The sequence below is a fragment of the Pelophylax lessonae genome (genome assembly GCF_965119305.1).
Source record: "Pelophylax lessonae genome assembly, chromosome: 6".
In the NCBI taxonomy this organism is placed as follows: Eukaryota; Metazoa; Chordata; class Amphibia; order Anura; family Ranidae; genus Pelophylax; species Pelophylax lessonae.
Window position 1 is genome coordinate 170,675,203 of NC_138773.1, and position 15,850 is coordinate 170,691,052.

The window sequence follows — 15,850 nt, forward strand, 5'->3', positions numbered from 1 at the left end:
TTTTTGTGAATAAAATTACATCAATTTTAGGTACAGCGACACATGACCGCGCAATTGTCAGTTAAAGTAAAGCAGTGCCGTATCGCAAAAAATGGCCTGGTCATTAAGGAGGTAAAACCTTCTGGGGCTGAAGTGGTTAATAACATTCAATTACAATATGACATGTGTCCCAATTGTATATGCTGTGGTATTTTTTCTTTATTTGCTATTTTTTCCCTAGGAAAGTGGAGTTACCCTTTAAACATTTGATCTGTTTTCTATTATGAATAAAATATGGGATTTTCAAATCATTGCATTCTGTTTTTATATAGATTTTACACAGTGCCCTCAACCCAATTGGAGTTGTATCTAGGGAAATCAAATTATTCTGAACTTCTGAATTGTGAGTTCTTCCATGAGTATTATTTTGTTAAATGGTTGACAGCTAGAAGTAGATGGGTGGAGAATAAGGGTTCCTCCATAAAGCTGAAATGCAGGTTCTAGTTGCTTTAAGAAGGTTGATGGGAAACATTTGTATTTCAATCTGAGGATAATGCTCAGATGCAAAGTGGAAGATGAATATTAGAGTATGCTGTCCAGTTCTGGGCACCGGTCCTCAGGAAGGATGTGCTGGAACTGGAAAGAGTCCAGAGAAGGGCAACAAAAATAATTAGGGGAATGGAGGACATCAGCTATGAGGAAAGACTACAAGCACTGAACTTATTCTCTCTGGAGAAGAGACGATTGAGGGGGGATATGTTATCAATGTACAAATACTGCACTGACGACCCGAGCATAAGGAACAAACTATTCAGAGAAAGGGAATACAATAAGACACATGGCCACTCACTAAAACTAGAGGAAAGGCGGTTTAACTTTAAAGTACGTAAGGGGTTCTTCACTGTAAGAGCAGTAAGGATGTGGAATTCTCTTCCGCAAACAGTTGTATCAGCAGGGAGCATCGATAGTTTAAAAAAACTATTAGATGGGCCTTAAAGACCACAACATACAGGGGTATACAATGTACGGTTAACAGCAAACACACACACACATCATAGGTTGAACTGGATGGACTGATGTCTTTTTTCAACCTCACTAACTATGTAACTATGGGCCTGATTCATAGTACGGAGAATTGGCGTTTCGGCTGGATTTTGCGAACCGGTGAATTTTTAAGTCTGAAATTGGTATTCAAAGAACGGCGGGCGGAAAATAAAGCCAACTGTGAGATTCATTAAGATCAACTAATGTCAGGACTGGACTTAAAAACAGTCCAGCTAAAAGGTGGACTAATTTTTTCAAAATCACAAAATATGGCAGGAAAAAAATAAAAAATGTGTGGGAAAGATGTGTTATATGATTTTGAGCTAAACTGCTTTTAAACTGTGTGAAAATGTTAAGTAGAAAAAAAGATATTAATAAAAGTGTAAATTGCAAAAATAGCTCCAGAGTCAATTTCTGGCAGATAGCTCATGTGAGCATGCTCCAAACCAAAAACTAGGCTGAAAATAACGTTTTTGAAAACGTTAGTGGGAGTTTTATTGAATTTGTGGCAAATACCGCCGCAAATTCGCGGTAAAACGGCGCTATTCCGGCGCTAATAAATTTTTTTTTTTTTTTAATTTTTTTTAAAATTTTTTTTTTTTTAAATTTTTTTTTTATTTTTTTTTGCACATATCTATGTATGTCTATATATATATATATGAATCACAAAAATAAATATATATATATATAGATATATATGTGTGTGTGTGTATGTGTATATATATATATATATATATATATATATATAGATACCCAAAAAATAATTATATGTGTATGTATATATATATATATATATATATATATATATATATATATATATATATATATGTATATGTTTTTTATTTATTGATTTGCCTATGTGTATGTATGTATGTATATATATATATATATATATATATATATATATATATATATATATATGAAAAGGAACACTAACACGGCTCCTCCCCGAAAATTAAACATTGTATATGTGTGAAATTAATATATTTTTGGGTTGGTTAGATATAGAAAGTAACAATAATATATGTTTTTTTGCATATGTGTATATATATATATATATATATATATATATATATATATATATATATATATATATATGCAAAAAACAATATATTATTGTTACTTCCTATATCTAACCAACCCCAAAAATATATTAATTTCACACATATACAATGTTTCATTTTTGGGGAGAAGCCGTATTAGTGTTGCTTGTCATATATAACAACATACAGTTGTAGGTAGTTCAGGGATTACGAACACCCAAATACACTGTTGCAAGGCAGTGGTGCTAACCACTTAACTACCTAAAGCTAATGACATTTTTTTCAAAGCATGTGTGATTTGTACTTTAAAAAAAAATAATGATATATATATATATATATATATATATATTCTATTTAGACCCAATTCAAGCTCAAATTATTTTTATTTATTAAAATTTTTTGATGGACTAATTTAATCAAACTATATTAATTTTTAGAGCCCATTCACATTAGCGCGACTTGTCAGGCGACTTGTCAGCCTGACAAGTCGCGGTATGTCACGGTCCATTGAGTAGTACAGGACCCGTTCTAATAGGAGCGACACAAGTCACTCCGACTTAGAAAAAGGGTCCTGTACTACTTTGGGGCGACCTCGGAGCGACTTGCATAGACTTCCAGTATGTGAAGTCTCTGCAAGTCGCGGTGCACAGCGGTGCACGCGACTTCACAGGTCACCCCCCGAAGTCGTGTCGCCTCAATGTGAATGGGCTCTTAAGGTGCCAGTGCATGTATGCTTGGTATAAAGATAACAAGAAACAAAAAAAAAAAAAAAAAAAAAAACCTCAGAGACCACAATTCCCAAATAATTAACCTAGTTTATTAAAACTGTATATAATCAACAAATTTTTAAAAATAATCCTGCATGCTGGAAATTATATATAGGTGTTTAAAACATTTATTTCTGTGAAAAATTAGTATTTTAAACTTAAATTGATAGGCTAAGAAACTATCAGTGGCATATATTATGAAATAAATGTAACAAAGTGATTATGTTTGTGTAAATTGTGTTTTGCAAAAATGTTGCAAATATGTATTGAGCTTGAGCTTGATTAAATAAACTGACCAAAATATCCAAGTGGTTAGCACAGCTGCCTTGCAACAATGTATTTGGGTGTTCAAATCCCTGAACTACCTACAACTGTCTGTTGTTATATATGACAAGCAACGCCCCAAAAATAAAACATTGTATATGTGTGAAATTATTATATTTGTTGAGTGGGGGGCCATATTACTGTTGCTTCCTATATAGAGCCACATTACACTCTGAAAAATAGCAGTGTTTGAGCTTGCAAATCTGAGAATTTGCAAATTGATTGAACATATGCAGTGCAACCCCAGAACTCAGAATTCAACAACCCAAAAAAAGATATGTAGATATATATATAAAAAAATTACTACATCAAGTCAACACACATAGGAAATGCTTTCAGTAATCTCAGAATGAGCACAAAGTGGCTTTTTCATTTAGACTAATGGGCCATACACACTATAAGATTTTCTGAAGATTTTTTCCTTTAGATTTACCAAAACCAGATAATATGAGGTCAAACCTAAACACTTTCAATTTGTATGCAATCTGGCAGGCCCTTGCACTACATAGAAAAGGTAAATCTGAAGGAAAAAGTCTTCAGAAAACCTTATAGTGTGTATGGCCATACATGATCCAATTTTCTTACAATTTTCTGTCCAATTTTCTTGAAATTTACCTTCAAGTATGTAGTACAAAGGCCTGCCTAATTGGATAAGTGAAAGTGTTGTTTAGCTTTGACATCACATTATGTGGTTTGTGGTTAATCTATCAGAAAATTGTACAACAAAAATTGAACATGTATGGCCATACACACTATAAGATTTTCCGTAGACTTTTTCCTTCAGATTTACCTTTTCTATGTAGTGCAAGGGCCTGCCAGATTGCATACAAATTGAAAGTGTTTAGGTTTGACCTCATATTATCTGGTTTTGGTAAATCTAAAGGAAAAAGTCTTCAGAAAATCTTAAGCCCCGTACACACGTACTGATCGTCGGCCGAAAGATCGGCTGTCTTTTGTCCAGCGCTGTCCTGTCTGTTGAAAACTGCAAAAGACTGCACACGAATTTTGTCGGCCAACAACAGACGACTGCAGAAGTGATGTCATGTGATGGTTAACTTTCCCTGTGTTTTTTCTTTTCTGAGCATGCCCAGTCTTGCAAATCAGCCGATTGTCGGCCGAATTCTGTACTGACTGGCGAACAATCGGCCGTTCTGGTGTTGGCCAACAAAAATTTTAATGCCTGCACGACAGATTCTGTTCGGCCGAAAATGCGCTGTCGGCTGTCGGAAGCATCATACTAACAAGCCTACAATCGGCCGATCGGTCGTCGGCCGAATATTTACGGCCGAACATCGGTACGTGTGTACGAGGCATTATAGTGTGTATGGCCCATTAAGCTGGCCATACATGTTCAACTTTTGTTGTACAATTTTCTGGTAGATCTACCACAAACCACATAATGTGAGGTCAAAGCTAAAAAAACACATTCACTTGTATCTAATTAGGCAGGCCTTTGTACTACATACTTGAAGGTAAATTTCAAGAAAATTGGACAGAAAATTGTAAGAAAATTGGAACATGTATGGCCAGCCTTAAGCCTCGTACACACGTACCGATTGTCGGCCGTAAGTATTCGGCCGACGACCGATCGGCCGATTGTAGGCTTGTTAGTATGATGCTTCCGACAGCCGACATCGCATTTTCGGCCGAACAGAATCTGTCGTGCAGGCATTAAAATTTTTGTTGGCCAACACCAGAACGGCCGATTGTTCGCCAGTCAGTACAGAATTCGGCCGACAATCAGCAGATTTGCAAGACTGGGCATGCTCAGAAAAGAAAAAACACACGGAAAGTTAACCATCACATGACATCACTTCTGCAGTCGTCTGTTGTTGGCCGACAAAATTCGTGTGCAGTCTTTTGCAGTTTTCAACAGACAGGACAGCCCTGGACAAAAGACGGCCGATCGGTCGGCCGACGATCAGTACGTGTGTAAGAGGCATTAGTCTAAATGAAAAAGCCACTTTGTGCTCATGCTGAGATTATTGAAAGCATTTCTTATGTGTGTTGACTTGTAAGAAACTTTGATCATGGATGGCCAGCCAAACACTCATTCATTAGTGAACTGGTGATTTTGGTTTAGGAACCAACAGACCCAATTAATTACTTTGCTGGGCGTTTCCTATACTGGGTGGGTGTAGTTTAACCAAGGTTATATAAAGGGATGTATGAGATCATATCATTTGGCCTGTGGAAGGGCCACAGGTCTTTATGTCCGAATTTGCTTTTGGGGTGGGGGGTTTGCTGGCATGCCTAAAGATCCATATTGCAGTAAGTGTATTCTGTTGGATGAATACTTTTCATGCTCTAACTGTTTGGTATAGTTTTTGCAAAGTGTGTCTTTATGTACTCTATACATGTTTTTTTTTTTTTTTTTCATGCCTCTGTGTAGCTGTATGTTCTACTGATTTGATGGTATTTAAATGAAAAGGCAGGCTCATGCAAACAATTAACATAAAAGTATGTTGGGTATGTTTTATGCTTAATACTAAGGTGTCTACAACTTATTTTGCTTGACTTTTGGATATTGTAAGCTCTATCTATCCATCATATGTTGTATCTTTGCACTGTAATTTGAATAAAAATTACTTGATTTGGGGGTTTTTGGGGGGGGGGGGGGGCATTGCACATTTCACATTTCACATGCTTGCTTGAGTGATTACTGATGTTTTATACATGTTCAATAAAGCTTATTCATTTGTACACAGCTCCTGGTTTTTTGTTTTTCTTTTCTTCATATTTGTCTAGATGTAATTCAGATATCTTTTGTGTCTGTTGAATGTAATCCATTTCTTGTATTTTTTGTGTGTGTGCAATGGCAGTACAGTATGAACTTGGGTAGGGTTTCTCCATTTACTCCAGCGAAGTGTGGTGTGTGTGTGTGGTGTGGTGTGTGTGTGGTGTGTGTGTGTGTGTGGTGTGTGTGTGTGTGTGTGGTGTGTGTGTGTGTGGTGTGTGTGTGTGGTGTGTGTGTGTGTGGTGTGTGTGTGTGGGCTAAATCATAAGAAAAAATTAAAGTGTTTATGTATATATATAGCTAAAAATATATAAATTAAGGAATAATACAAAATTTCCATTCAGTCGCTGTGGATGAATGTAACCAAAACATTTAATAAAAAAATCACTAAAAATGATTACTAAATAAAAGATTGCTACAGCGCTCACTCACCTTTTTAGTTGGCTTAGGTCAGTGATGAACCTTGGCAACACAGGTGTTTTGTAACATTTCCCATGATGCTCACCTACACTGCAGAGTACATGAGCATTTTGGGAAATGTAGGGCAAAAACATCTTGGGGGGGGGGGGGGGTTAAGGGTTACCATCACTGGCCTAGGTAAAACATTTCCAATACATTTTAGTTGTCTGTGTGCGCCATTTTTAAAATAAAGCAAAATCTCTTTACAATAAATTGCAAATGGCACATTGGCGTTCGCCCTGGACCAGAAATGACACCAAATTGGCTTGCACACATTCCAGCAAGTGGTCACAATCAACTGGCTAATCATGGTGAGGGCCACTTTCAGCTGTGAAGAAATGGCATTCATATGCAAAGTAAGTGTGTGTGTGTGGGGGGGGGGGGTCTGTGCTTGTAATCAGAGCATTGATTACCAGTGCAGACCCTTGGGGGATGCCACTAGAGCCACCAGGGATGCCCACCCATGCCACCATTGATGCCAATCAGTGCTCAGGGAACCTGTTAGTGCCCTCCTCATCAGTGCTGCCCATCATTACCGTCTTTCAGTGCTGCCCACCAGTGCCAATCATTGCCCATCAGTGCCACCTATCAATGCCCATCAATTCTGCATATCAGTGCCACCTATCTATCTATCTATCAGTGCTGCATATTAGTGTCTCATCAGTGCCTGCCAGCGCAGCCTCATCAATGCTCGTCAGTGCAACAAAAAACATATTGATTTACCAAATTTTATTACATAAACAAAAACACATTATTTTAGGGGTCAAACATTTAGGTCTTCTTTTTGCCAATAGAAAAAAAACCTTGCAGTGATCAAATACCACCAAAAGAAAGCACTATTTTTTATGAAAATACTGTCATACATTTGTGTTAGGTACAGGGTTGCATGACCGCACAATTGTCATTCAAAATGCAACAGTATAAAAAGCTGAAAATTGGCCTGGGCAGGAAGGGGTGTAACTGCCCTGTAAGGAAGTGGTTAACTATTGAAACATGGGAATAAATATTCCAGGGGTAATCATGCTCAGCTCAATGGTTTAGTGGTTAGTGTTCCTGGCTATAAACACTGAGAGCATGAGTTCAAATCCCAAGTGTGCCATCACCTTCTTAAATTTTAGACAGCTATAAATAAATACTGAAACTTGGCAAATGCATAATTGCACCCTGCACATATGCATGTTTGTTTCTTGAATATACAAGGCCATTGACATGCAATTTTAGGTGATGTAGCCAATGTATTACTATGTGGCCAAAAAAAAATTATGGCACACAGGGTGTTATCATGGTTGGGCCTTGAACTCATGACCTAGCAATCTTTAGCTGTGAGCTTAGCCCACTACACCAAAGTGCTGAATACAATCAGATATGCCTGAAAGTTTCAGATGAATAAAGAATGAAGACTGCTAATTAGACAGCTGTGTAGTCTGCTATTAGAAAATCTAAAGGTTAAAACACATAAGATACATAACTATACCTTAAAATTAAAATAAACCATAATAAATGACATTGCTGTGTAATAGTGATTCAGAATAGACAAATTTCCTTTTATGAAAAACACAAAGGGAATTTGGCTAACTCCAAACTCAAATTCAGCCTAAGTTAACTCCAAACCCGAATTCAGTCTAAGTTAACTCCAACTCCGAATTCATTAAAGCATCTAGTTGATGGTTTAACTCCAGCCACTTACCTAATTAGGATGCAATGAGTTTAGGCTGGAGTTATTTCTGGAGAAGTGAGCAGCTCTACTCCAAATTTATACTGAATTAGGCCCTATGTAACTAATATTCTAGGTCGAGATCCGAGAATTTTTGTATGTGAGTCATAAGGGTATCCTAAAGAGGGCTTAGTTTCAAGCTAGGACTTGTATGCACAGTACAAGAGTGAATTTCTTCCAGTGAGAACTTTGAAATCAAGTCAGCTTTCCAATTTTCTTAATATAGGAAAGGATGGGAGTCAGCTGCTGGGAGCATATCAATTTGTAGAGTGCAGGTAGGGAATGCCTGGAATCAGTTTTATCCAGTGGTTTTCATACATTTAGCATGTCTTCTTTGGGGATGGATAAGAGGAAATATCTATGTTGTAATGCACTCCAGTAGGTCATGGTAGGTTTGGAGAGCATTTGTAGCTTCTTCACCGATGACCAGTTCAATGTAGCCCTTGCCTTATTAAAATTACCTCTTTTGCTACTATGTGGTCTCTTCCTTAATATCAAGGCTGGCTCCTAATCCATCCGTAAGATTTGGCGGGGCAAATCTGCCAAGAAATGTTATTCGGCATAAAGGTGTGCTTTTCAGAGTGGGAAGTGCCTGTAGACTTTCAAAAACACTTGGATAAAGTCATATTTATCATCTCTTGCTAGTATGATTTTATATGAATGCACATGCATATGTTTAATCCATACAGTATATGGGCCTTTGCTAATGGAATTATTTAAATTAGATTTAGCAGCTCGACATTTTACAACACTTGCATTTATTTACATTGTAAATAGTTTCTATACAAGATTAGCTCTAGGCAAAAAGTAATTAGCTCCAAAATACATGTTAATGGCCAACAGCAACTTCAGTTAGTTCCTGAACTCCTCTAAATATAATGAAACTGGGCTAGTTGTATAAAAGTAAACAAACAAATCGATTTTTGTGAAACGAGCCAGATGGAAAATTGTGAGCAGAACAGTGCCTGCATCCAACCAGCAGGGGGAATTCGTGGATGAAGAAAACAGTGCGTATAGCTGGATGACAGTTTTCTTCCCAGCATCTTGATTTTGCAATAAGAGGATATCAGGTGGAGTAGTGCCGACAGAGCCACCCACTGATCATATTGTATAGCAGGCTTTAGTCATAGCGGCTGCATGCTTCAGTTTGTGTAGGTCAATATTTCAGCTGGATAATGTCTTGGGATTCTTTAAAATCTGTCGTCATTTAGTGTATGCTCTGTGTCATGCTCTACAATGGCTCTCTCTCTTAAAAAGAACCAAAGGTTGTTTGTCCTGGGTACGTGGACTTTTTTTTTTTTAAATCTTTCAATCATACTTGATTAAAACATTGTCCCAGTCTTTACTACTGAACAGGTATTTTATTCCTATCGTGTTTATGGTTTCAAAGCCCAAAGGGGGATTCACCCTATTTTGAATCTTAAAGCACTAAATGTTTTCTTTTTTCAAATTCTTTATTTTAGAAAACATAGACAATATACAAAGTGCATCGAAACACAGTCAAAAATAGAATCAATAAACAAGAACACCATAAAGTGCAAGAGACGAAGTCTCAGTAACAGAATAAACAAGGAATCATTATGCATGTATACATATCACTGGGAAGATCGATAACCGAAATAGGGGTCAGCAGTTTAAGTATTGTCCCGGAGGACGACTACGGTCAGCACTCAGCATGGTGTGTGGGTTCGGGATAACAGGGAAGAGTATACATGTGAAACCAAAACCAATCGGTCCCTATATTGACAGTAGAATACAAGGGAAAAGGATTACACAGAATTGAAACATACGGAAAAGGGAAACGAAGGAAGGGAGAGAAGGTGGAAAGATGACGCCGGGTGTGGTACCGGCAAGGAAAAGGTGAGAAGAAGGTAGGGAAAAAGGGCGGAGGATGGTGGTGACAGAGGAGGAATGTGTGTGTTCATCCCGTACGGGTGACCCCATCGCCAGTCAGGCCACAGGCTGCAGGAGGGAGTCACTCAAAGCCCGACCCTCATCAGAAAGTAAAAACGTATTCCAGCAAGCCCACGTTTTAGAGTATTGCTCTTTTCTACCTCGTGCGGTGAGCACCAAGTCCTCCAGGTCATTTATCCATTTCACCCTCTGTAACCAAAGGGACGTCGTTGGGGGAGATGTGCTTTTCCAGCAAAGACTTATGCATGATTTTGCTGCATCCGTAAGATGCCGTAATACAGTGCGTTTTTTTCATTTTGGGGCCATACCTGAGCAATGGCGCAAGAAGAATGCTGGGTCATCTGGGATGTCACGTTCAGTCATCAATTGGGAAAAGCGCCGTTCTTCGGTCCATAAGTCTTTGAGCTTAGGACAGCTCCAGAAGATGTGGGATATAGTACCCCTATCTTGCTGACACCGCCAACACCTATCAGATGCCTCCGAAAAGATACGGCTGAGCCTGGCCGGGGAGTAGTACCAGTGAGTGAGAATTTTGTAATTGGACTCTTGGATACGCGTACATATGGCACTATATGTTTTCATTCAAGCTCAAAAGTTCCAAATGGAGCAAACAAGGTTAGTCATTCTTCCCTCCATCAGGGAAATTTCCTTGCCTTGGCGGACATCAGAGATGCATATTTACACATAGCCAGCTTTGCAGCACACCAGTACTATCTGAAGTTTGCCATGGGGCCCTCTCCACTACCAGTTCAAAGCCCTTCCATTCAGCCTTCCCTGTGCACCTTGGGTGTTCACCAAGGTGTTAGCCCCAGGCATGGTTTTCCATGCTCTCCTGAGGCATTCCGCTACTGGGATATCTGTATGATCTTTTCCTACAAGAACAGTGTTTTTTTTTTTAATCTTTATTTAATGTTCAAGGAATCCCACATTATAATATAAAACACAATGGAAAGAATATATGACCGCTGCATATGAGCAAGTAAGACCGGGCATTACAGAACACAACTAATAAAGCAGAGCATACACAAATGCAGCCTGTATAAATGCTGCTGAAAGTGACCAGGAGCTGAGAACATTCATCAATAAGGGTTGAATTCTGAAACCATATTTAGAGTTTACATTTATATAATAGATCATACAGCTGGTATAGTTTCCCGAAAAAAATAGCCTAAGGGGGGAGGGGTGTCATAGAGAGCAAAGAGAATAGAGGGAGAGGGCGAGGAGAGGAGAGAGGGGTGGCAAGGAAAAGGGCATAAATAAAAATTAAAGAAAAGACTAACGTTCTCCCTCTCGGACAAAGCCACGTATCAGGTTCAGGAGCCCAAACACTTGCCACGAGAGCAGATCATGACTGAGAAGCAAGAGAGGTCTGATCTCTGTAAAATAATATATGCACTGACTGTTTTATTCATTGACCATCACTATACATTGTTTGGAATAATGACATAAGCTGGATAAATATGGGCAGTTTTTTTTTCGTACAGCTAGTTGACTGAAAAAAGGATTGAACAAATTGCTCTACACAAGCGAGGTGAAAGAAGGAATCCTCATGCTGGGACATTGTAATTTGGGCATAAGTAGCAAATTTGGAGGAAATTTTGATTTGAAAAAGAGCCACAGTTATAATAAATAATCCTTATTTGGAAAATAGACAATGCCTCCTTAGGAGGGTCTCTATCAAAATTGATTTAATATAACATGAATAAAGTTTTATCATGGTACTTCCATAAATAGTGTATTAATTTTTTGATCTTGATATTTTTGTAGAACAGGATAAGATTATCACTAGAATATAATTATATTCCCCAATTTTATGCATAAACTCCTGCGCTTAGTGAAAATATAAATGTAGTGAATATAAAGTGTTCAAAATAATAAATGAGACAAAAAAAATGAGAAAGCCGCAATAAACAAAGTGCCTGCACTGCACCAGTGAGCACAAGTGAGCAAACAGGTCGCTTACCAGATGATTTGGCCCCACCAGCAAGACGCAAACACACGTGTTTTTATCCCTCTGGCAATGCCAATCCACTTATACTGGCCTCTGGTGAAGATAAACTATGCAATAGGAATTCAGACCTCCAAATAACAACTCTGGTATCAGCCGAGATGTTCACACAGCAAGCTGCAATCACATTAGCACATGAAAGAAAGAAATCTCCATAGTGCATAAATCCGAATGATGGCCGGCTAGTTCTGGGACGTCCTCCTGAACTCGTGTTTTCTGCGCGCCCCCAGAAGTGCTTGTGATCGCTGGGTCCTCAGGATCGGGTTAAAGGGCCAATGATAGCGGCCCAGTGCCCACATTGCCACTACAGTGCTTTATAGTGCCACATCAGTGACACTACAGTGCCCATCAGTGCCCACCTGTGCTCTACAGTGCCAGCAGTGCCACTACAATGCCACCTGTGCCACTACAGTGCCATCAGTGCCAATACAGTGTTCATCAGTGCCCAATAGTGCACATCAGTGAGTGCTCATCTGTGCCACCCTATTAGTGGATCCTCATCAGCACCCATTAGTGCTGCCCCATCAGTTTCAGCTAATGAGTGCAGCCTCAGTGCAGTGCATTGGTGCACATCAGTGGAACCTCATCAGTGCACATAAGTGCATCCTTATCAGCACCCATCAGTGCACCCTCACCAGAACCCAGCAGTGCAGCCTCATTAGACCAGCCTCATCAGCACCCATTAGTGCAGCCAATCTTCCCCAGTGTTCATATTGCAGCAGTTTGTCACCACAGCCCATAGTCACCAGTATGGCAGAAAAAAAGTTTTTCAGTGAGAATACCAAATTCTTAGCTTGACAGACGAGAGCAGTGGGGAGCTCTCTGTGACTGAGTCTGATTCTTGATTCTGATTTTGAATCCAGTGGGTCTGCTACAGAACCGGAGAAGGAGGAAAGTGTGCCCGCCAAACGAAGGTGTTCTGGCGAGGAGCAGGCTACCACAAGTAGAGCAGTGGCATCCATCAGCAGCTCAGTGCCATCCACTATTAGTGCAGTGGCATCCACTAGTAGTGCAGTGGCATTCACGAGAAATGGTGTACCACTGCAAGTAAGGCCAAGCACTAGTGGGGTTTCATCTCAACCCCAAAGGGTTAGGATCCATGCCAGCCTTCACTATGTCCTTTAAAACCCACTATGGCTTCCCCCTAACTCAGGAACAGCGACCATCCAGCCAGGTGTCCAAGTGAATACAAAGAATTTTGCCCCATTGATTTTTTTAATTTAATTTTTACCCAAGATTTTTTTAATTTAATTTTTACCCAAGACCTAATGTTTTCTACTGTGGCCAAGTGCAAACTCTATGCACAACAACTCATATCGAGCAACCCAGGTTCCAGTATTTTTGGACCTCACTTTCAATAAGGGACATAAAAAAATGAATCATACTCCTACTGGTTTACCCACCCCATGCCAGTCTACTCATCCATTATGCCAAGAGTAAGATATCTAATAATTATGCGGTTCCTCCATCACAATGACAAAACCCAGAGCCCTCCCCAGGATATGACAAATTATATAACATTCGGCCACTTCTGAAATTCTTTCTCTGAGAAATTTGCCCAGTTATTTACCCCTGACCAAAATATCTCTGAATGAGTCACTTGTCCACTTTAAAGGCAGGCTGGGCTTCAAGCAGTTTATCTCCAGCAAAAGGGCCCGATATGGGGTTAAACTCTTCAAATTATGTGACAGAGACGCGGGGTACATCTACTGTATGCCTTCCTGGTGTACGAAGGAAAGAACACCCAGCTGCATCCCCCTGAATGCCCAGAATACATTGGAGCCAGCGTAAAATTTGTTTGGGAGCTTGTATATCCACTCCTTGAAAAGGGTTACCATCTGTAGAAGAGGTCTTCAAACTATGGCCCACAGTTTCCACAATAGTAATCCCCAATTAGTTCCAATTTCTGCAATAATAATCCTTAGTATTAACACTCAGCATTGGTGTCAGTGGTAGCAATAATATCCCCCAAAATAAGTGGAAGCCTCTTAAAGTATTCCATTCTAAACATACGTAGCCCTAAAAATGCCACCTCCCCATCCAACATCTATGCTGATTAACCTGTGTTTAAAAAAAAAGATTTATATATTTACCTATTTTCAGACTGCTTTGGTCCGGTCACTTGATCTTCCCTGTGTCAAGCAGTGGTGGCTGCAGGGGAGAGGACAGATCACTCGACAATGGCTGGTAAAGCCCAAGAGGGTCACGTCATCCATAGCAGGGGCGTAACTACAGGGGTTGCAGGGGTTGCAATTGCTACCGGGCCCCATGCTCCAGGGGGCCCGGTAGCAAACCAGTGGGTGAACTTCCAGGATCTCAAAGGTCACACTTGCGACCGGATCCTGGCATTGCACCACTGTGGGGAGGCCCCAAGATTGCAGGAAGGGGGCCCACTGCAGAACTTGTGAAAGGATCCTGCTGCGGGACTGTAATAAAAGGACATGCAACGAGAGTAAAGAGCCCCAGGATTAGTGGGAAGAGCCCCGGGCTTGAAGGAAAGGGCCCCGGCCAGGGGTCTGGGGGGCCCTTCATGGTTTCTTGCATCGGGGCCCTGAAGGTTCAAGTTACGCCTCTGATCCATAGGCTTTCATGTCCCATCTGTTGCCAGCGCTCCCTTCTCTCCCTTGCATATATGGCTCACACAAGAGGGATCACAAGACTGGACCAGCCTTAAAATAAGTGAGGCATAGGTATTAGGAGGGAAGGGGGCATTTTTAAGGATAGTTAGGTTTATGCTGGAATTCTTCTTTAATATTTCTGCATTGATGGTCAGGGTTGCATACCTATTTAAACAGCCCTACTCATTGGTGATCAGTGGCAGTATCATTACCCTCTTTGTGCTGCATTAGTGGACAGTAGCAGTGTTTATTAACCCCTTCATGCTACAGCCCCATGACACTGCAGCAGCCCACTGGCACCCTCCTCCATGATAGCACACTGTGCCTGCAGCACATGCCCCTTCTGACCCCCCCTCCCCCCCGCCCAGAACTTACTCTATCACTGGGCTCTGGGACGCTTGGATTTAGCACTCCTGAGTGGGATTTAGCCCACTCCTGAGCACAAAACCCTCCTTTCTGTACACACTACCCCCCTGCATAGATCACTACCCTCTCTTTGTATACACAATCCCCCCCCCCACACACACACACACACATTTTGCCCTCCCGGTACACACTGGCCCCATCCTCCTCCCCCTACCCATTGCCTTCTCTTTCTTGCACACTGTCCCCAGAAATATGAGACATCATTTGCTGAGACATTGTACTTATTACTTATCACAATTACTGTTCAGCCTGGCCATTGTTAAAGCTGACAGAGTGTTCTCTCTACTCGGCTGCACACTGGAGCTCCCTGCATTCTTGAAGCTGTAAATCGGGCTGTCTCTGCTCACATTTCTGAGATCGAGGAGAACTAACCTGCAGACATTTTCAGGTCCCTGGAGTAAAGACCAAGCACCGTAGAGCAATTGCAATTTTACCATTTCCCACAAGAACCGCTGATTGGCTACAGAGTGCTAGTAAAAGGCAGTGATTGGAGGGTTCCCAGAGGGTAGTGTTTTGTTTACCTGAGGCAGTCACACAGCCAGGAAGGGATCCCTCTTCTATTACACAGAGCTGCTGTCAGGAAAGCACTAGGCATTCCTCTATGGCACTGTAGAGGTGCAATGGAGTGCACATGCGCAAACGCCTATCTGGCCATTTAGCGGCGATTGGGCGTTAGCCAGTGAGAATGCGCAAGCGCCTATCTACCTGTTTAGCAGCGAATGGTCGTTTGCCAGTGTGCATGCCAGTGCGATTTGCGCACACGCATGCAAACACAATAGCTATTGCAGTTGGCGCCCAAATGGCCTATTTAAGGGTA